Source organism: Callospermophilus lateralis, chromosome 9 (genome assembly GCF_048772815.1).
Source record: "Callospermophilus lateralis isolate mCalLat2 chromosome 9, mCalLat2.hap1, whole genome shotgun sequence".
Taxonomy (NCBI): domain Eukaryota; kingdom Metazoa; phylum Chordata; class Mammalia; order Rodentia; family Sciuridae; genus Callospermophilus; species Callospermophilus lateralis.
The window spans coordinates 99,235,588-99,250,687 of NC_135313.1; positions in this window are offsets into that span (position 1 = coordinate 99,235,588).

The following is a 15,100-nucleotide window of genomic DNA, read 5'->3' on the forward strand; positions in this document are numbered from 1 at the left end:
GTCCCTATAGTGTGCTCTTTTTAGGTCTTTAGGGAATAGACCGAGTAGGGGAATAGCTGGATCAAATGGTGGTTCCATTCCGAGCTTTCCAAGAAATCTCCATACTGCTTTCCAAATTGGCCGCACCAATTTGCAGTCCCACCAGCAATGTACAGGAGTACCCTTTTCCCCACATCCTCGCCAGCACTTGTTGCTGTTTGACTTCCTAATGGCTGCCAATCTTACTGGAGTGAGATGGTATCTTAGGGTGGTTTTGATTTGCATTTCTCTGACTGCTAGAGATGGTGAGCATTTTTTCATGTACTTGTTGATTGATTGTATGTCCTCCTCTGAGAAATTTCTGTTCAGGTCCTTGGCCCATTTGTTGATTGGGTTATTCGTTATCTCATTGTCTAATTTTTTTAGTTCTTTGTATATTCTGGATATTAGGGCTCTGTCTGAAGTGTGAGGAGTAAAGATTTGTTCCCAGGACGTAGGCTCCCTATTTACCTCTCTTATTGTTTCTTTTGCTGAGAAAAAACTTTTTAGTTTGAGTAAGTCCCATTTGTTGATTCTAGTTATTAACTGTTGTGCTATGGGTGTCCTATTGAGGAATTTGGAGCCCGACCCCACAGTATGTAGATCATAGCCAACTTTTTCTTCTATCAGACGCCATGTCTCTGATTTGATATCAAGTTCCTTGATCCACTTTGAGTTAACTTTTGTGCATGGTGAGAGAAAGGGATTCAGTTTCATTTTGTTGCAAATGGATTTCCAGTTTTCCCAACACCATTTGTTGAAGATGCTATCCTTCTTCCATTGCATGCTTTTAGCCCCTTTATCGAATATAAGATAGTTGTAGTTTTGTGGGTTGGTTTCTGTGTCCTCTATTCTGTACCATTGGTCCACCCGCCTGTTTTGGTACCAGTACCATGCTGTTTTTGTTACTATTGCTCTGTAGTATAGTTTGAAGTCTGGTATAGCTATACCGCCTGATTCACACTTCCTGCTTAGCATTGTTTTTGCTATTCTGGGTCTTTTATTTTTCCATATGAATTTCATGATTGCTTTCTCTATTTCTACAAGAAATGCCGTTGGGATTTTGATTGGCATTGCATTAAACCTATAGAGAACTTTTGGTAATATCGCCATTTTGATGATGTTACTTCTACCTATCCATGAACAGGGTATATTTTTCCATCTTCTAAGATCTTCTTCTATTTCTCTCTTTAGGGTTCTGTAGTTTTCATTGTATAAGTCTTTCACCTCTTTTGTTAGGTTGATTCCCAAGTATTTTTTTTTTTTGAGGATATTGTGAATGGGGTGGTTGTCCTCATTTCCATTTCAGAGGATTTGTCGCTGATATACAGGAATGCCTTTGATTTATGCGTGTTGATTTTATAGCCTGCCACTTTGCTGAATTCATTTATTAGCTCTAATAGTTTCTTTGTAGACCCTTTTGGGTCTGCTAGGTATAGAATCATGTCATCTGCAAATAGTGATAATTTGAGTTCTTCTTTTCCTATTTTTATGCCTTTAATTTCTTTCGTCTGTCTAATTGCTCTGGCCAGTGATTCGAGAACTATGTTGAACAGAAGTGGTGAGAGAGGGCATCCCTGTCTTGTTCCAGATTTTAGAGGGAATGCCTTCAGTTTTTCTCCATTCAGAATGATGCTAGCCTGAGGCTTGGCATAGATTGCTTTTACAATATTGAGGTATGTTCCTGTTATCCCTATTTTTTCTAGAGTTTTGAACATAAAGGGATGCTGTACTTTGTCGAATGCTTTTTCCGCATCTATCGAGATGATCATATGGTTCTTATTTTTAAGCCTATTGATGTGGTGAATAACATTTATTGATTTCCGTATATTGAACCAGCCTTGATCCCAGGGATAAATCCTACCTGATCATGGTGCACAATTTTTTTGATATGTTTTTGTATCCGGTTCGCCAGAAGTTTATTGAGGATTTTTGCATCTAGGTTCATTAGAGATATTGGTCTGTAGTTTTCTTTCTTTGAAGTGTCTTTGTCTGGTTTAGGAATCAGGGTGATGTTGGCCTCATAGAATGAATTTGGTAGTTCTTTCTCTTTTTCTATTTCCTGAAATAGCTTGAAAAGTATTGGTATTAGTTCCTCTTTAAAGGTTTTGTAAAACTCTGCTGTATACCCATCCGGTCCTGGGCTTTTCTTAGTTGGTAGTCTTTTGATGGTATCTTCTATTTCCTCAATTGATATTGGTCAGTTTAGGTTGTCAATATCCTCCTGACTCAATCTGGGCAAATCATATGACTTAAGAAATTTATCGATGCCTTCACTATCTTCTATTTTATTGGAGTATAAGGATTCAAAATAGTTTCTGATAATCTTCTGTATTTCTGAAGTGTCTGTTGTGATATTGCCTTTTTCATCCCGTATGCTGGTAATTTGAGTTCTCTCTCTTCTTCTCTTCGTTAGCGTGGCTAAGGGTCTGTCGATTTTATTTATTTTTTCAAAGAACCAACTTTTAGTTTTGTCAATTTTTTCAATTGTTTCTTTTGTTTCGATTTCATTAATTTCAGCTCTGATTTTAATTATTTCTTGTCTTCTACTTCTTTTGCTGTTGTTTTGCTCTTCTTTTTCTAGGATTTTGAGTTGAAGTATTAGATCATTTATTTGTTGGTTTTTTCTTTTTCTAAGGAATGAACTCCAAGCAATGAATTTTCCCCTTAGAACTGCTTTCAATGTGTCCCATAGATTCCGATATGTTGTGTCTGTGTTTTCATTTATCTCTAAGAATTTTTTAATTTCCTCCTTGATGTCTTCTATAACCCATTGATCATTCAGTAACCTATTGTTCATTCTCCAAGTGATGCATGATTTTTCCTTACTTCTTTTATCGTTAATTTTCAATTTCATTCCATTATGGTCAGATAAGATGCATGGTATTATCTCTACTCCTTTATATTGTCTAAGAGTTGCCCTGTGACATAATATATGATCTATTTTTGAGAAGGATCCATGTGCTGCTGAGAAAAAAGTGTAACTGCTTGATGTTGGGTGGTATATTCTATATATGTCAATTAAGTCTAGGTTATTAATTGTGTTATTGAGCTCTACAGTTTCCTTATTCAACTTTTGTTTGGAAGATCTGTCCAGTGGTGAGAGAGGTGTGTTGAAGTCTCCCATGATTATTGTATGGTGGTCTATTAGACTCTTGAACTTGAGAAGAGTTTGTTTGATGAACATAGCTGCACCATTGTTTGGGGCATATATATTTATGATTGTTATGTCTTGTTGGTGTATGGTTCCCTTAAGAAGTATGTAGTGTCCCTCTTCATCCCTTTTGATTAACTTTGGCTTGAAATCTATTTTATTTGATATGAGTATGGACACTCCTGCTTGTTTCCGAAGTCCATATGAGTGATATGATTTTTCCCAACCTTTCACCTTCAGTCTATGTATGTCTTTTCCTATCAAATGCGTCTCCTGAAGGCAGCATATTGTTGGGTCTTGTTTTGTGATCCATTCTACTAGCCTGTGTCTCTTAATTGGTGAGTTTAAGCCATTAACATTTAGGGTTATTATTGAGATATGGGTTGTTCTTCCAGCCATATTTGTTTATTTATGTTACTAAACATGGTTTGTTTTCCTCTTTGATTATTCCCCCCCCCCTTTACTGTACTACCTCCCGCTGTTGGTTTTCATTGATATTATCCATTTCCTCTTCCTGTAATATTTTGCCAAGGATGTTTTGAAGAGATGGTTTTCTAGCTGCAAATTCTTTTAACTTTTGTTTATCATGGAAGGTTTTAATTTCATCTTCCATCCTGAAGCTTAATTTCGCGGGATACACAATTCTTGGTTGGAACCCCTTTTCTTTCAGTGTTTGAAATATGTTATTCCAGGATCTTCTAGCTTTGAGAGTCTGTGTTGAAAGATCAGCTGTTATCCTGATTGGTTTACCCCTAAATGTAATCTGCTTCCTTTCTCTTGTAGCTTTTAAAATTCTCTCCTTATTCTGTATGTTGGGCATCTTCATTATAATGTGTCTAGGTGTGGATCTCTTATGATTTTGCACATTCGGCGTCCTGTAGGCTTCTAGGATTTGGGATTCTGTCTCATTCTTCAAGTCTGGGAAGTTTTCTCGTATTATTTCGTTGAATAGATTGCTCATTCCTTTGGTATGGACCTCAGTACCTTCCTGTATCCCAATGACTCTTAAGTTTGGTCTCTTTATGTTATCCCATATTTCTTGAATGTTCTGCTCATGGTTTCTTAACAGCTTTGCTGAGCTGTCTATGTTCTTCTCCAGTTGAAATACTTTGTCTTCATTGTCTGATGTTCTATCTTCTAAGTGTTCTACTCTGCTGGTAGTATTTTCAATTGAGTTTTTAAGTTGGTTTATTGTTTCCTGCATTTCCAGGATTTCTGTTTGTTTGTTTTTTATAACCTCTATCTCCCTGTATAATTGATCTTTTGCTTCTTGGATTTGTTTATGTAATTGATTGTCAAAGTGGTCGAAGTGGTCTTTCATTGACTGATTTTGCTGTCTAATGTCTTCCTTGAGACTCCAGATCATCTGAAGCATGTATATCCTGAATTCTTTATCTGACATTCCATCTGCTGCAGAAATTACCTCTTCTAAAGTTGAGTTGACCTGCATTGCTTGTGGTCCTTTCTTTCCTTGTCTTTTCATATTGATCGCGTTTCTTTCTGCTTGGTGAAACTGTTGTGTTATTGATTTTTCCCCCTATATATTTATATTGCTCTTGTATAGCTGCAAAGTCTCCCTCGCAGGCTTTGGCGGTGGTTCTTCCCCTCCTCCAATTGAGGCAATGTGCCTACCACGCCGGGAGGCCGCTGTGCCTGTACTTTCGATGGGCCTGTTCTTTCGGTGGTCACAGGTCCGCCTACCTTGCAGGCGTGAGCAGTGGCTTTGCCCCTCCGCTGGCCACTAGGCCTGTTCTGTCTGTTGGTTGCAGGTCTGTCTACCTAAAAGGCGCTGGTGGCGGCTCTGCCCCTCCCCCAACTGGGGCGATGTATCTGGCGGGCCACTGGGCCTGTTTTGTCAGTGGTCACGGTTCCGCCTACCTTGCACGTGCGTGGAGCAGCTGTGTCCCTCCGAGAGTTGCTGGGCCTAACCTGCCAATGGGTGTCAAGTGCGCCTACCTTGCAGGCCCGGGGGTAGCGCTGCCGCTCCGCGGGTTGCTGGGCCTGATATGCTGGTGAGACGCAGGTTTGCCTACCTTGCAGGTGCCTGGCGGCTCTGCCCCTCCCCCAACCGGGGCGGGGCAATGTGTCTGGCCGTCCTCTGAGCCTGTTCTGTTGGTGGTCAGGGTACTGCCTACCTAGCAGGCTCGTGGGGCAGCTGTGCCCCTCCGCAGTTTGTTGGGCCTGACCTGCTGGTGTGTGGCAAGTGCGCCTTCCTTGCAGGCCCGGGGGTGGCTCTGCCGCTCCGCGGTTGCTGGGCCTGATCTGTTGGTGAGTCGCAGGTCTGTGTAACTTGCAGGCGCCCGGCGGCTCTGCCCCTCCCCCAACTGGGGCGGGGCGATGTGTCTGGCTGGCCTCTGGGCCTGTTCTGTCGGTAGTCAGGGTTCTGCCTACCTAGCAGGCTCGTGGGGCAGCTGTGCCCCTCCGTAGTTTGTTGGGCCTGACCTGCCGGTGGGTGGCAAGTGCCCCTACCTTGCAGGCCCGGGGGTGGCTCTGCCGCTCCGCGGTTGCTGGGTCTGATCAGCTGGTGATTCGCAGGTCTGCGTAACTTGCAGGCGCCCGGCGGCTCTGCCCCTCCCCCAACCTGAGCGATGTGTCTGGCAGTCCACTGGGCCTGTTTTGTCGGTGGTCACAGTTCTGCCTACCTTGCACACGCGTGGAGCAGCTGTTTCATTAGTGCCTGGGCACACTCTCCTTGTTTGCCTCCCTCAGGCCCTTAGTTTGTAGAGCTTGGGGCTGAGCACCCCCAGCAAACTTGCTTACCTTTTGGTAGCCATGCCCCCGTATCTGATGCAAGAGACCTCAGTTGTCAGCACTGGTGGGAGCGATAGCTGGGAGTCCCGCGCCGCGCGGTTCCCGCCGGCTCCTGTGCGGCTCCCACTGGCTCCCGCGCCGCTGCTTCGGCTCCCGCCGGTTCCGGCCGGCTCCCGTGCCGCTGCCCCGGCTGCCGCCGGCTCCCTCGCCGCAGCCCCAGCTCCCGCCGGCTCCCTCGCCGCAGCCGCCACTGCCGCCGTCTCCCTCGCCGCAGCCGCCGCTGCCGCCGGCTCCCTCGCCGAAGCCGCGGCTCCCGCCGGCTCCGTGCCGCCCTCGGTCTGGCTATTGCGCTCACAGGAGAGCTGGGAGGGGCCCTTAAGTTTTCCCCGCTGATCTATAGCTGAAAGAGCTGTGATCAGTCAAAAAAAAAAAAAAAAAAAAAAAACAGAGATGATGACGTCAGCTCTCCAAGATGGTGGCCGCTGGCTTCCTCTGTGGTCTGACCGATGTGGAGAACCGAATTGGATGGCTTCCTTCCCCGTCTCAAGCCCAGAATTCAGCTCTGAGTACAGTATTTGCACAGCTGGCGGGAGCCTGCAGTATCCGTAGCACTGTATCTTTGCATTGTTATCTCACCGTCCTTTCCCAGGGAGCGCCGCAGACTCTGGCCGCAGGGCGATTTGCTGCATACGCAGCGTGACCCTCCGTGCGGACAAATCTCTCGCGTTTGAGCTCCAGTAGCAGGTCCTTATGCAATGGAAATCCTTCCTCTAGGTTTCGGAGCACCCCAATTTTGCTGGAAATTCCTAACAAGCTAGCTTTTATCCATTCTACCTTGTCTTTTTCCTGCTCAGTGACGCAGTACACGGGAGTGCTGCACTCCTTTCGCAGCCATCTTCGGAATCCCCCTTGACTAAATTTTTAATATAATGTTCTAATTTGCTGAACTCTAACCCCACTCTAAGATTTATTCAATTATGAAAAATCTGATGTTAAACATACATACATAAACAGACAAGAAAGTCAGTTGGGATTGAAATCAAAACTTCCTCTTTCCTTAAATGATCAAATTAAATTGAAAAGTCTTAGTATTCACTAAAGTTAGTTTGAATTAAACCAATATCCTCCTTATTTTGATTTTATTTTCTTTGCTGACAAAAAATATATTAAGATCTATGAGACATTGTTTTCATGCTTACTCGGTGTGGTGAAATATGTGAAGCTTCTGACAAAAAACAAGGCAGAAAAAAGTACAGAATTAAAATTGATTTCTACCTACTTTGTCTTTCTTGAGTAATTTCTTGGGATATGAGGTCTTTGGGTATGAGCTCAACCAGTGGAGAAGATATTTCTGTAGCTTAGTTTGTCCAGCTGTTCTTTACTGGAATGGTATTTTTCCTAATCTCAGAGACTTAAACTCTTTAGGTATAAAATGTGTTCTGAAAATGCTTGCTATTATTTAAAAGAAACACTATTACATCCATTCTACACATATTCAGAACATGGGAGCACATCTGGCTGTTTTTTTTTTTTTTTGTCCCTCACATATGGAAAAATCTCCTGAGACATGTCATGAATTTGGGGGCAGAAACAGTGGGTTGTAAAACTAAATGGTTGGCAAAGGAGGAAAATGAATATTTGCAACACAGCCCTAAAATAACCACAAAGTGTAAGCCTAGGCAATATTTTTCCAAGTCCTATCCACCCTTCAATTCACCCCAGTTCCTGTCTTCAGACTGCGGCTCTGCCAAGTTATAGCTGCAAGGGCAAAGTTAAGGGCAAAGTTGTTGCCTCTGTATTCTTTTTGCATGGACTTGCCTGAGATCTTGGGTAACTGCTGTCCCAGAGAACAGAAGATGTTCTAGTCCTCACCTCCTTCACGTGGTATAGTTGCAAAGGCTATTGCGGCTATGTAGTCTGGTAACAGTAGTTACTGTATGCCAGGGACATCCCTCAGTACCTTCCATACATTGTATCTTTCAGTCATACTTGACCCCATGGTAATCTTATTTATAAATGGACACTCTGAGTTTCAGACACCTCAAAGGATTTGCCTGAACATAGTCCTAAATGGTAGCACCAGGTATCAAATTCAGGTCACCGTAGCTCAAAGTTCTTGTTTTATTCTCTTAGAATTCCCCATTGGAAAATAAAACAGTACAGTCATCAATCCTAGCACTGAGTGTCCATTACTGGATTTCTACCATGTTTTACTTTCAGATAACTTTTCCCCACACTGGAGCTTACATTAGCTATGTATATCACAAACTACCCTAAAATTACATGTAGAAAGGCAATTACTGATTATTACTCCCTTAGAAAAAAAAGGTATCCTCTAGGTCTCTCTTTTCAACAGAACAATAAGACTTAGTCAAGATGCTCAGAAATAGATAACTACTAGGAACCTTTTCTCTTTCTCCTTCTTCTCTCAAACATTCTGTGTAATATTTTATTTTTTAAGTGACTGAAGTGGCAGCAGAGATAATCATAAGACATTTCTTGTAATTAAGTTTTGATAAATAATAATATTAAGAAATATCTAAAATAATATTTAATGAATGCTTGTTACATGGAAATCAAGCATGGGTTAAACATTACTATACACAATTCTTATGACTTTGTTTTAGTAAATGGAACTACCATCAAATTCAGGGTCTCCATGAACTCATTTCCAGCTTCCTTCTCCTATTCCCGTCTTGCCAACCATATATGTCTCCTACCACAAATGTCAGCAAGTATATAAGTCAGATAATACAAGGGTGGGGGAGGGGCAGAAAACTGCTGCATCTTGACTCTACTATTCACATGGACTTTTGACCTATTTAAATCACCCAACTTCTCTGTGCCACAGTTACTCTTACAAAATGAAGATACAGTTTTGCTTTAACTCAACCAGGATCAGCTGGAATAAAAGTGATTTTACAATTACAAAGGAATTATTCCAACATGAGGTGTTATTCTTAAGCAAAATAAATGAGCAAAGACAAACGCCCATGACCATATATTTCTAACCTCTGCTCTTCAACTCTGTGTATCGGTTATTAATAATTCAGCCAGCTCTGAATCGCTGCATTGTTTGCTTCAATTATAATAGAGTGCAGGATAAGAATAAGGTCATCGTTCTTGTAAATAAATGAAGTTCATAGTTCCGGTTGATTATTTCAGATGAGTGCTCCATTAAATGTCTATGGCCACAGATCCATTCAGACATTCAAGCAATATGGCAGATTTATGGTTTTAAAAACAATCTCATTTTCATAACTAGAAACTTCATGGAAGCTTAAGAAAAACAGGAGGGAGAACTTGGACGTTTCTTTCCTTCCAGTGGAACCAGCAGTTACTTGGAGCATTTAGTCATCAGATGTTAGTGGGGATTTACTAGCAATGAGCCAGGAAGCACAGGCTAAGGGAGACAATGATGAATAAAGATCGCCCTGACCTTCAGGGACCTCTGGTCTAGCAGACAACACAGGCATTAACCAAGTGCTCCTACAAATTAAGGAAACTTTACTACAGAGAGACATGCATAATATTGTGAGAAAGACCCTTTAATTGGAAAACTGACTTAGCTGGAAAGGTTCAGGAGTCCATCTCTGAAGAAATAACAACTGATTCAAGCTCTGAAGAAAAGATTAGGATTAATTAGAAGAGGGAAGGATATAACAGGCAAAACTTAGGTAGCCAGTGAGGGGGCTGAGGTCAGAAAATGTTCAGGAATTGAAATCAGTATAACTAGATTAAGGAGATTGAGAGAGACTAGATTGAGAGACTAGATTGAGAGAGACTAATGAAAAAAAAAATTAGTCTGGAGGTGAAGCAGGGCACCAGATAATGCAGCGCCTTGGGGATTATACTAGCAATTTAGACTTAATCCTAGAAATAATGGGAAGTTATTAAGGTCAGTAAGAAGCTATAAAGTGAGGGCTGGCATGGTCAGATTTGCATATTTAAAACAATATAGCTGGCAGTATGATTACTTCTTTGGAAGAGATCAAGTAAGTGCATGGAAGAGCAATGCAGAGATCTTAGCAGCTGTCTAAACCAGAGATAGTGAAAGGGTAGTGATACTGCTAGTTACTGGTAACAAGTCCTGCTCCCTCACGTGTCGAAGTATAACATTAGAGAAGCATGACGAGGTAAGCATATAAAGCAGGATTTATTTAAAAAGGGGTAATATACTGACTTCTCCCAAGAGGGAGGAGGGGGCCACAGCTGGTATCCTGGTATCCCAAGAAGGACAGTGTTCTGCCTTTTAAAAATGTCCTACGCTTCCTTCATTCTCTTGCTCTCTTCCCCTTATCTCTCTCCTTCCTGCCTCTGTTGTGGATGTCTGGCTGGGCACAAATCACCGAGCTGCCACAAAGCACTTGTATGTTCAAACAGGAAACTTTATTGCCTGAACTCCAACAGCACTCCATGCACACTCCCTGGGAACTCTCCCGAAAGACACCCACGCGGCCCCTCTCCGGCACATCACACCAACCAGAATTCCCTCCACCGGAACTTCAACTCCCCAGGAAATCTCTGTGAGAACTCCAAAGTAGTGGGCGCCTGAGGCAGACAGCAGGGGTCTATATACAATTGAATCAATCCAGCATCATCTTAATGGCTCGCCTCTCAACCATTACTTCTGGCAAAATGCCAGGGGCCATCCTGGCTGTGGCTCTCAACACTATGTGACTAAGCACAGGTGGGATGGCCAAAAGATGAGAATCAGATGGATAGATGGACCAGGAAGCAGGGCTGGGGTGGGGCAGCCCAGGACACATTAATTAACAACTTTTTAAACTCTCTGTAGGGAGGGACAATACCTGGGACAGGTGGGACAGGTTACCTTAGCAATAGGTTGGAGCAGGGGCAGGTTATCTTGATAAGGGTGGAGGAAAGCTTTTCGGGCATGGCTTTACTCCAAGAGCCTAGGCATTTCTGCAGAGCTAGGGACGTGTGGGAAACTTACGCCTTGTGTTTTAAATTGGTGGGTCAATGATAAACATGGGGTCAAACATGGGGTAGCGAGAAATTTGTAGTTAATTCATTAGGAATTAGAAGAATTTTGGAATAAATTGAGTCGTTTTAGGGTTCTGCCCTTAAAAAAAAAAAAAAGCGGGGGGGGGGGTGGAGGGAAGGCTCTGAAGGTATCAACATTTTAATGCCTCAGGGGATTCTCCAACTTCCCAAACCCAAACTGGCCTCCATTCTCTCCTTGTCTATCTGTATTGGCTGCCTTGTCTTTAATTCTGGCTTCAGTAGAGTGGGTAGGGTGTTGTATGAGTTATGATAGGTTTATTCAGAAGTAACAAACAACCCCCAGATTTCAATGACATCAAAAAACCAAAGGTATATCTGTCATTAATTCAGTGTCTATTGGAGCCTGGTGACTACCCAGGGTGACTATCCTTTAGGCACAGTATTTCAGGCTGCCACAACCTCCTGGCAACTCTATGTCTACAAATGTTTACAAATCCTAGGCAGAAGAGAGAGAGAGAGTGGAGAATTGTGCCCTGACTTGAAGCATTTCTCAAACAAATGACCTCATAACCTTTGAACGTATTTCACCAGAGAAAAGAAAAGTCTCTGTGCCATGCCTTACTTCAAGGGGGCAAGGAATGCAGCTCAGCTTTGAGGAACAACCTGGCAGGTAAAGCCTTTGCTGTATCCCAGTGGTGCTCAGCAGGGTGCAATTTTGTTCAAGGGCCATTTTTCGGTGTCTGGAAAAAGTTCTGGTTGTCACAACAAAGTGATTTCTACTGGTGTCTAGAGAGGGCAAGGGCTGAAGATGCTATTCAGTCATCCTATGATGCATAGGACAGTCCCCCACAATGAAGAATCCTATAGCCTGACTGACCATAGATGTGCCACAATGAAGCTCTCCATTCTGTATAAATGATATGCACCAGTTAAAAAAGAAAAAAAAAAACAGAAATAGTATTGAGGTTGAGAAACTGTGCTCTAAGCCACAGAAAACTAAAATTTTGATGCATGGTTGAATGTTCCTTGAAATTCTGACTCAAGGAATATGTAGCTTTATATAGTACCCTGATGAACCTGCCAAGCACTAAGCCAAGCAGCTCTACTATGGTGTTCGAGTAATCTATACTTTTTGAGATACAGTTGTACTCGCTCACAACCACTAGTCACTATCCCTGACAGAACTATAGCAGTGCTCTCGTATCTGTGGTTTTGACTGTCACGATTTCAGTTACCTGTAGTCAATCAGGTGTGGTCCAAATGTATCAAATAGAAAATTCCAAAAATAAAAAATTCATAGGTTTTTGAGTCACATCCTTCTCTAAGTAGGGTAATGAAATCTCCTGTCATCCTACTCTGTCCCACCTGGGACATGACCCATCCTTCTGTGCAGAGTATCCAGTGAGTCACATAGTAACTGACTTGGGTATCAGATGGAGGGTTGTAGTGTCATAGTGCTTGAGTTCAAGTAGCCTAACCCTGTGTCACAATGCCTGTATCATTCACTTCACCTGATCTCATCCCATGCCATTGTGACACCTTACATCATCACAAGTAGTCTGGATAGAGTACAATAAGATATTTAGAGAGAGGAAGACCATGTTCCCACAACTTTTATGACTGTATGTAATTATAGTTTTTCTATCTTATAATTAGTTATTGTTGATATTTTATTGTGCCTAATTTATACATTTATAACATAATTAACTTATGATTTTAAAAATTTTATTTCATTTTTTTATTTGTTCTTATTAGTTATACATGACAGTAGAACGTATTTTGACATATTGTACATATATGCATTATAACTTCTCACTCTTCTGGTTGTACCTTATGTAAAATTACATTGGTCATGTAATCATATATACGCATAGGAAAGTAATATTCAATTCATTCTACTATCTTTCCTAGTCCCATTCCATCTCCCTTCTCTTCATTCCCCTTTGTCTCATACAAAGGACTTGTATTCCTCCCTACCCCACCCCCTTATTGTGAGTTAGCATCCACAAATCAGAGAGAATATTTGGCCTTTGTTGTTGTTTTTGTTTTGTTTTGTTTGAGATTGACTTATTTCACTTAGCAAGATATTCTCAAGTTCCATCCATTTACTGACAAATGCCATAATTTCATTTCTTTTTATGGCTGAGTAATATTCCATTATAAATATACACCACATTTTCTTTATCCATTCATCTGTTGAAGGGCACCTAGGCTGTTTCCATAGTTTAGCTATTGTGAATTGAGCTACTATAAACATTGATGTGGCTGTGTCACCGCAGTATGCTGATTTTAAAATCTTAAGCACTTTGGGTATAAACTGAGGAGTGGGATAACTGGGTCAAATGGTGGTTCCATTCCAAGTTTTCTGAGGCATCTCCATACCACTTTCCAGAGTGGTTGCAACAATTTTCAGTCCCACCAACATTGCATGAGTGTACCTTTTCCCCCACATTTTTTGCCAACATTCACTATTTGTATTCTTGATAATTGCCATTCTGACTGCAGTGAGATGAGATCTCAATGTAGTTTTAATTTGCATTTCTCTAACTGCTAGACATGTTGAACTTTTTTTTTTCATGTATTTATTGACCAATTGTATTTCTTCTTCTGTGAAGTTGTCTGTTCATTTCCTTTGCCCATGTATTAACTGGGTTGTTGTTTTGTTGTTGTTGTTGTTATTGTTGTTATTATTATTATTTTGCCTGACCTTAAATTATACTACAGAGCTATAGTAACAAAAACAGCATGGTATTGGCACCAAAGCAGACATGTAGACCAATGGTACAGAATAGAGGACACAGAGACAAACCCACAGAAATACAGTTATTTCTTACTAGACAAAGGTGCCAAAAAATATGCATTGGAGAAAAGAGCCTCTTCAACAAACACTGGGAAAACTGGAAATCTATACGTAGCAAAATCAAATTAAACCCGTCTGTCTCACCCTGTATAAAAACTCAACTCTACATGGATCAAGGACTTAGACATTAGACCAGAGACTGATTCCAATAGAAGAAAAAGTAGGTCCAAATCTACATAATACTGGCTTAGGAACCAACTTCCTTAACAAGACTCCTAAAGCATAAAAGTAAAATCAAGAATCAATAAATGGGATGGAATCCAACTAAAAAGTTTCTTCACAGCAAAGCAAACAATCAAGAGCCTAAAGAGAGAGCCTGTAGAATGGGGGAAATCTTTGTCACATAGAGCATTAATCTCCAGGATATATAAAGAATTCAAAAACCTTAACGCCAAAAAAAAAAAAAAAAAAAAAAACAAATAACCCAATTAATAAATAGGCAAAGGAACTGAACAGGCACTTCACAGGGAAGAAAATAACCCAACTAACTTAATTATTTTATAATTTTGTCATAGGTATGCATGTATTAAAACAAAGAATACAGGGCTGGGGTTGTGGCTCAGTGGCAGAGAGCTTGCCTGGCACATGTGAGGCCCTGGGTTTAATCCTCAGCACCACATAAAAATAAACACATAAGAAATAAAATAAGGTATAGTGCCCATATACAACTCAAAAAATATATAGATATAAAAAAAATAACATAATATGTACCATGCTCAGTACCACCCATGGTTTCAAGCATTTATGGAGGGTCTTGGAACGTGTCTCCCATGGCTAAGGGGTTCCACGACATGTGCTCTTCAATGAATGAAATGTGAAAGATGTCACAGTTGATGGCTTCTCTGAAGACATCCATATACTCTCCAAATCATTTGTCACAAAACACTCATGCTAACTGTAAAGCAGTGTTGGGAAATTAGAAACTGTGCCCCAAGGTTATAATTCCTAATTCTGTGTTTTGACTATCTTATAGTCTTTTTTTAAAACTTTTTTTAGTTGTTGATATTTATTTATTTATTTATTTAATATGCAGTGCTGAGAATCAAACCCAGTGCTTCACACATACTGGGAAAGTGCTCTATCTCCCACTGACCTATAACCCCAGCCCTTATAGTCTTTCTTGATACTACATAAGTTGTGTGTAGGATGAAGCCTACTGAATCTCATGAATGTGGTTATCAAGACAATTGCTCCTGGCAGGAGAAGTCCAGCTCTTAGCAAAGAGCAATAATGAGACTCAAGTGTTTGAAATTGAGATGAGAGAATGAGTAGTTCTGAGATATATTGGGGAAGTGATACAAATACTGTTGTTATTTCCCAACATCTATTTTCCATCATCTTCTTTACCG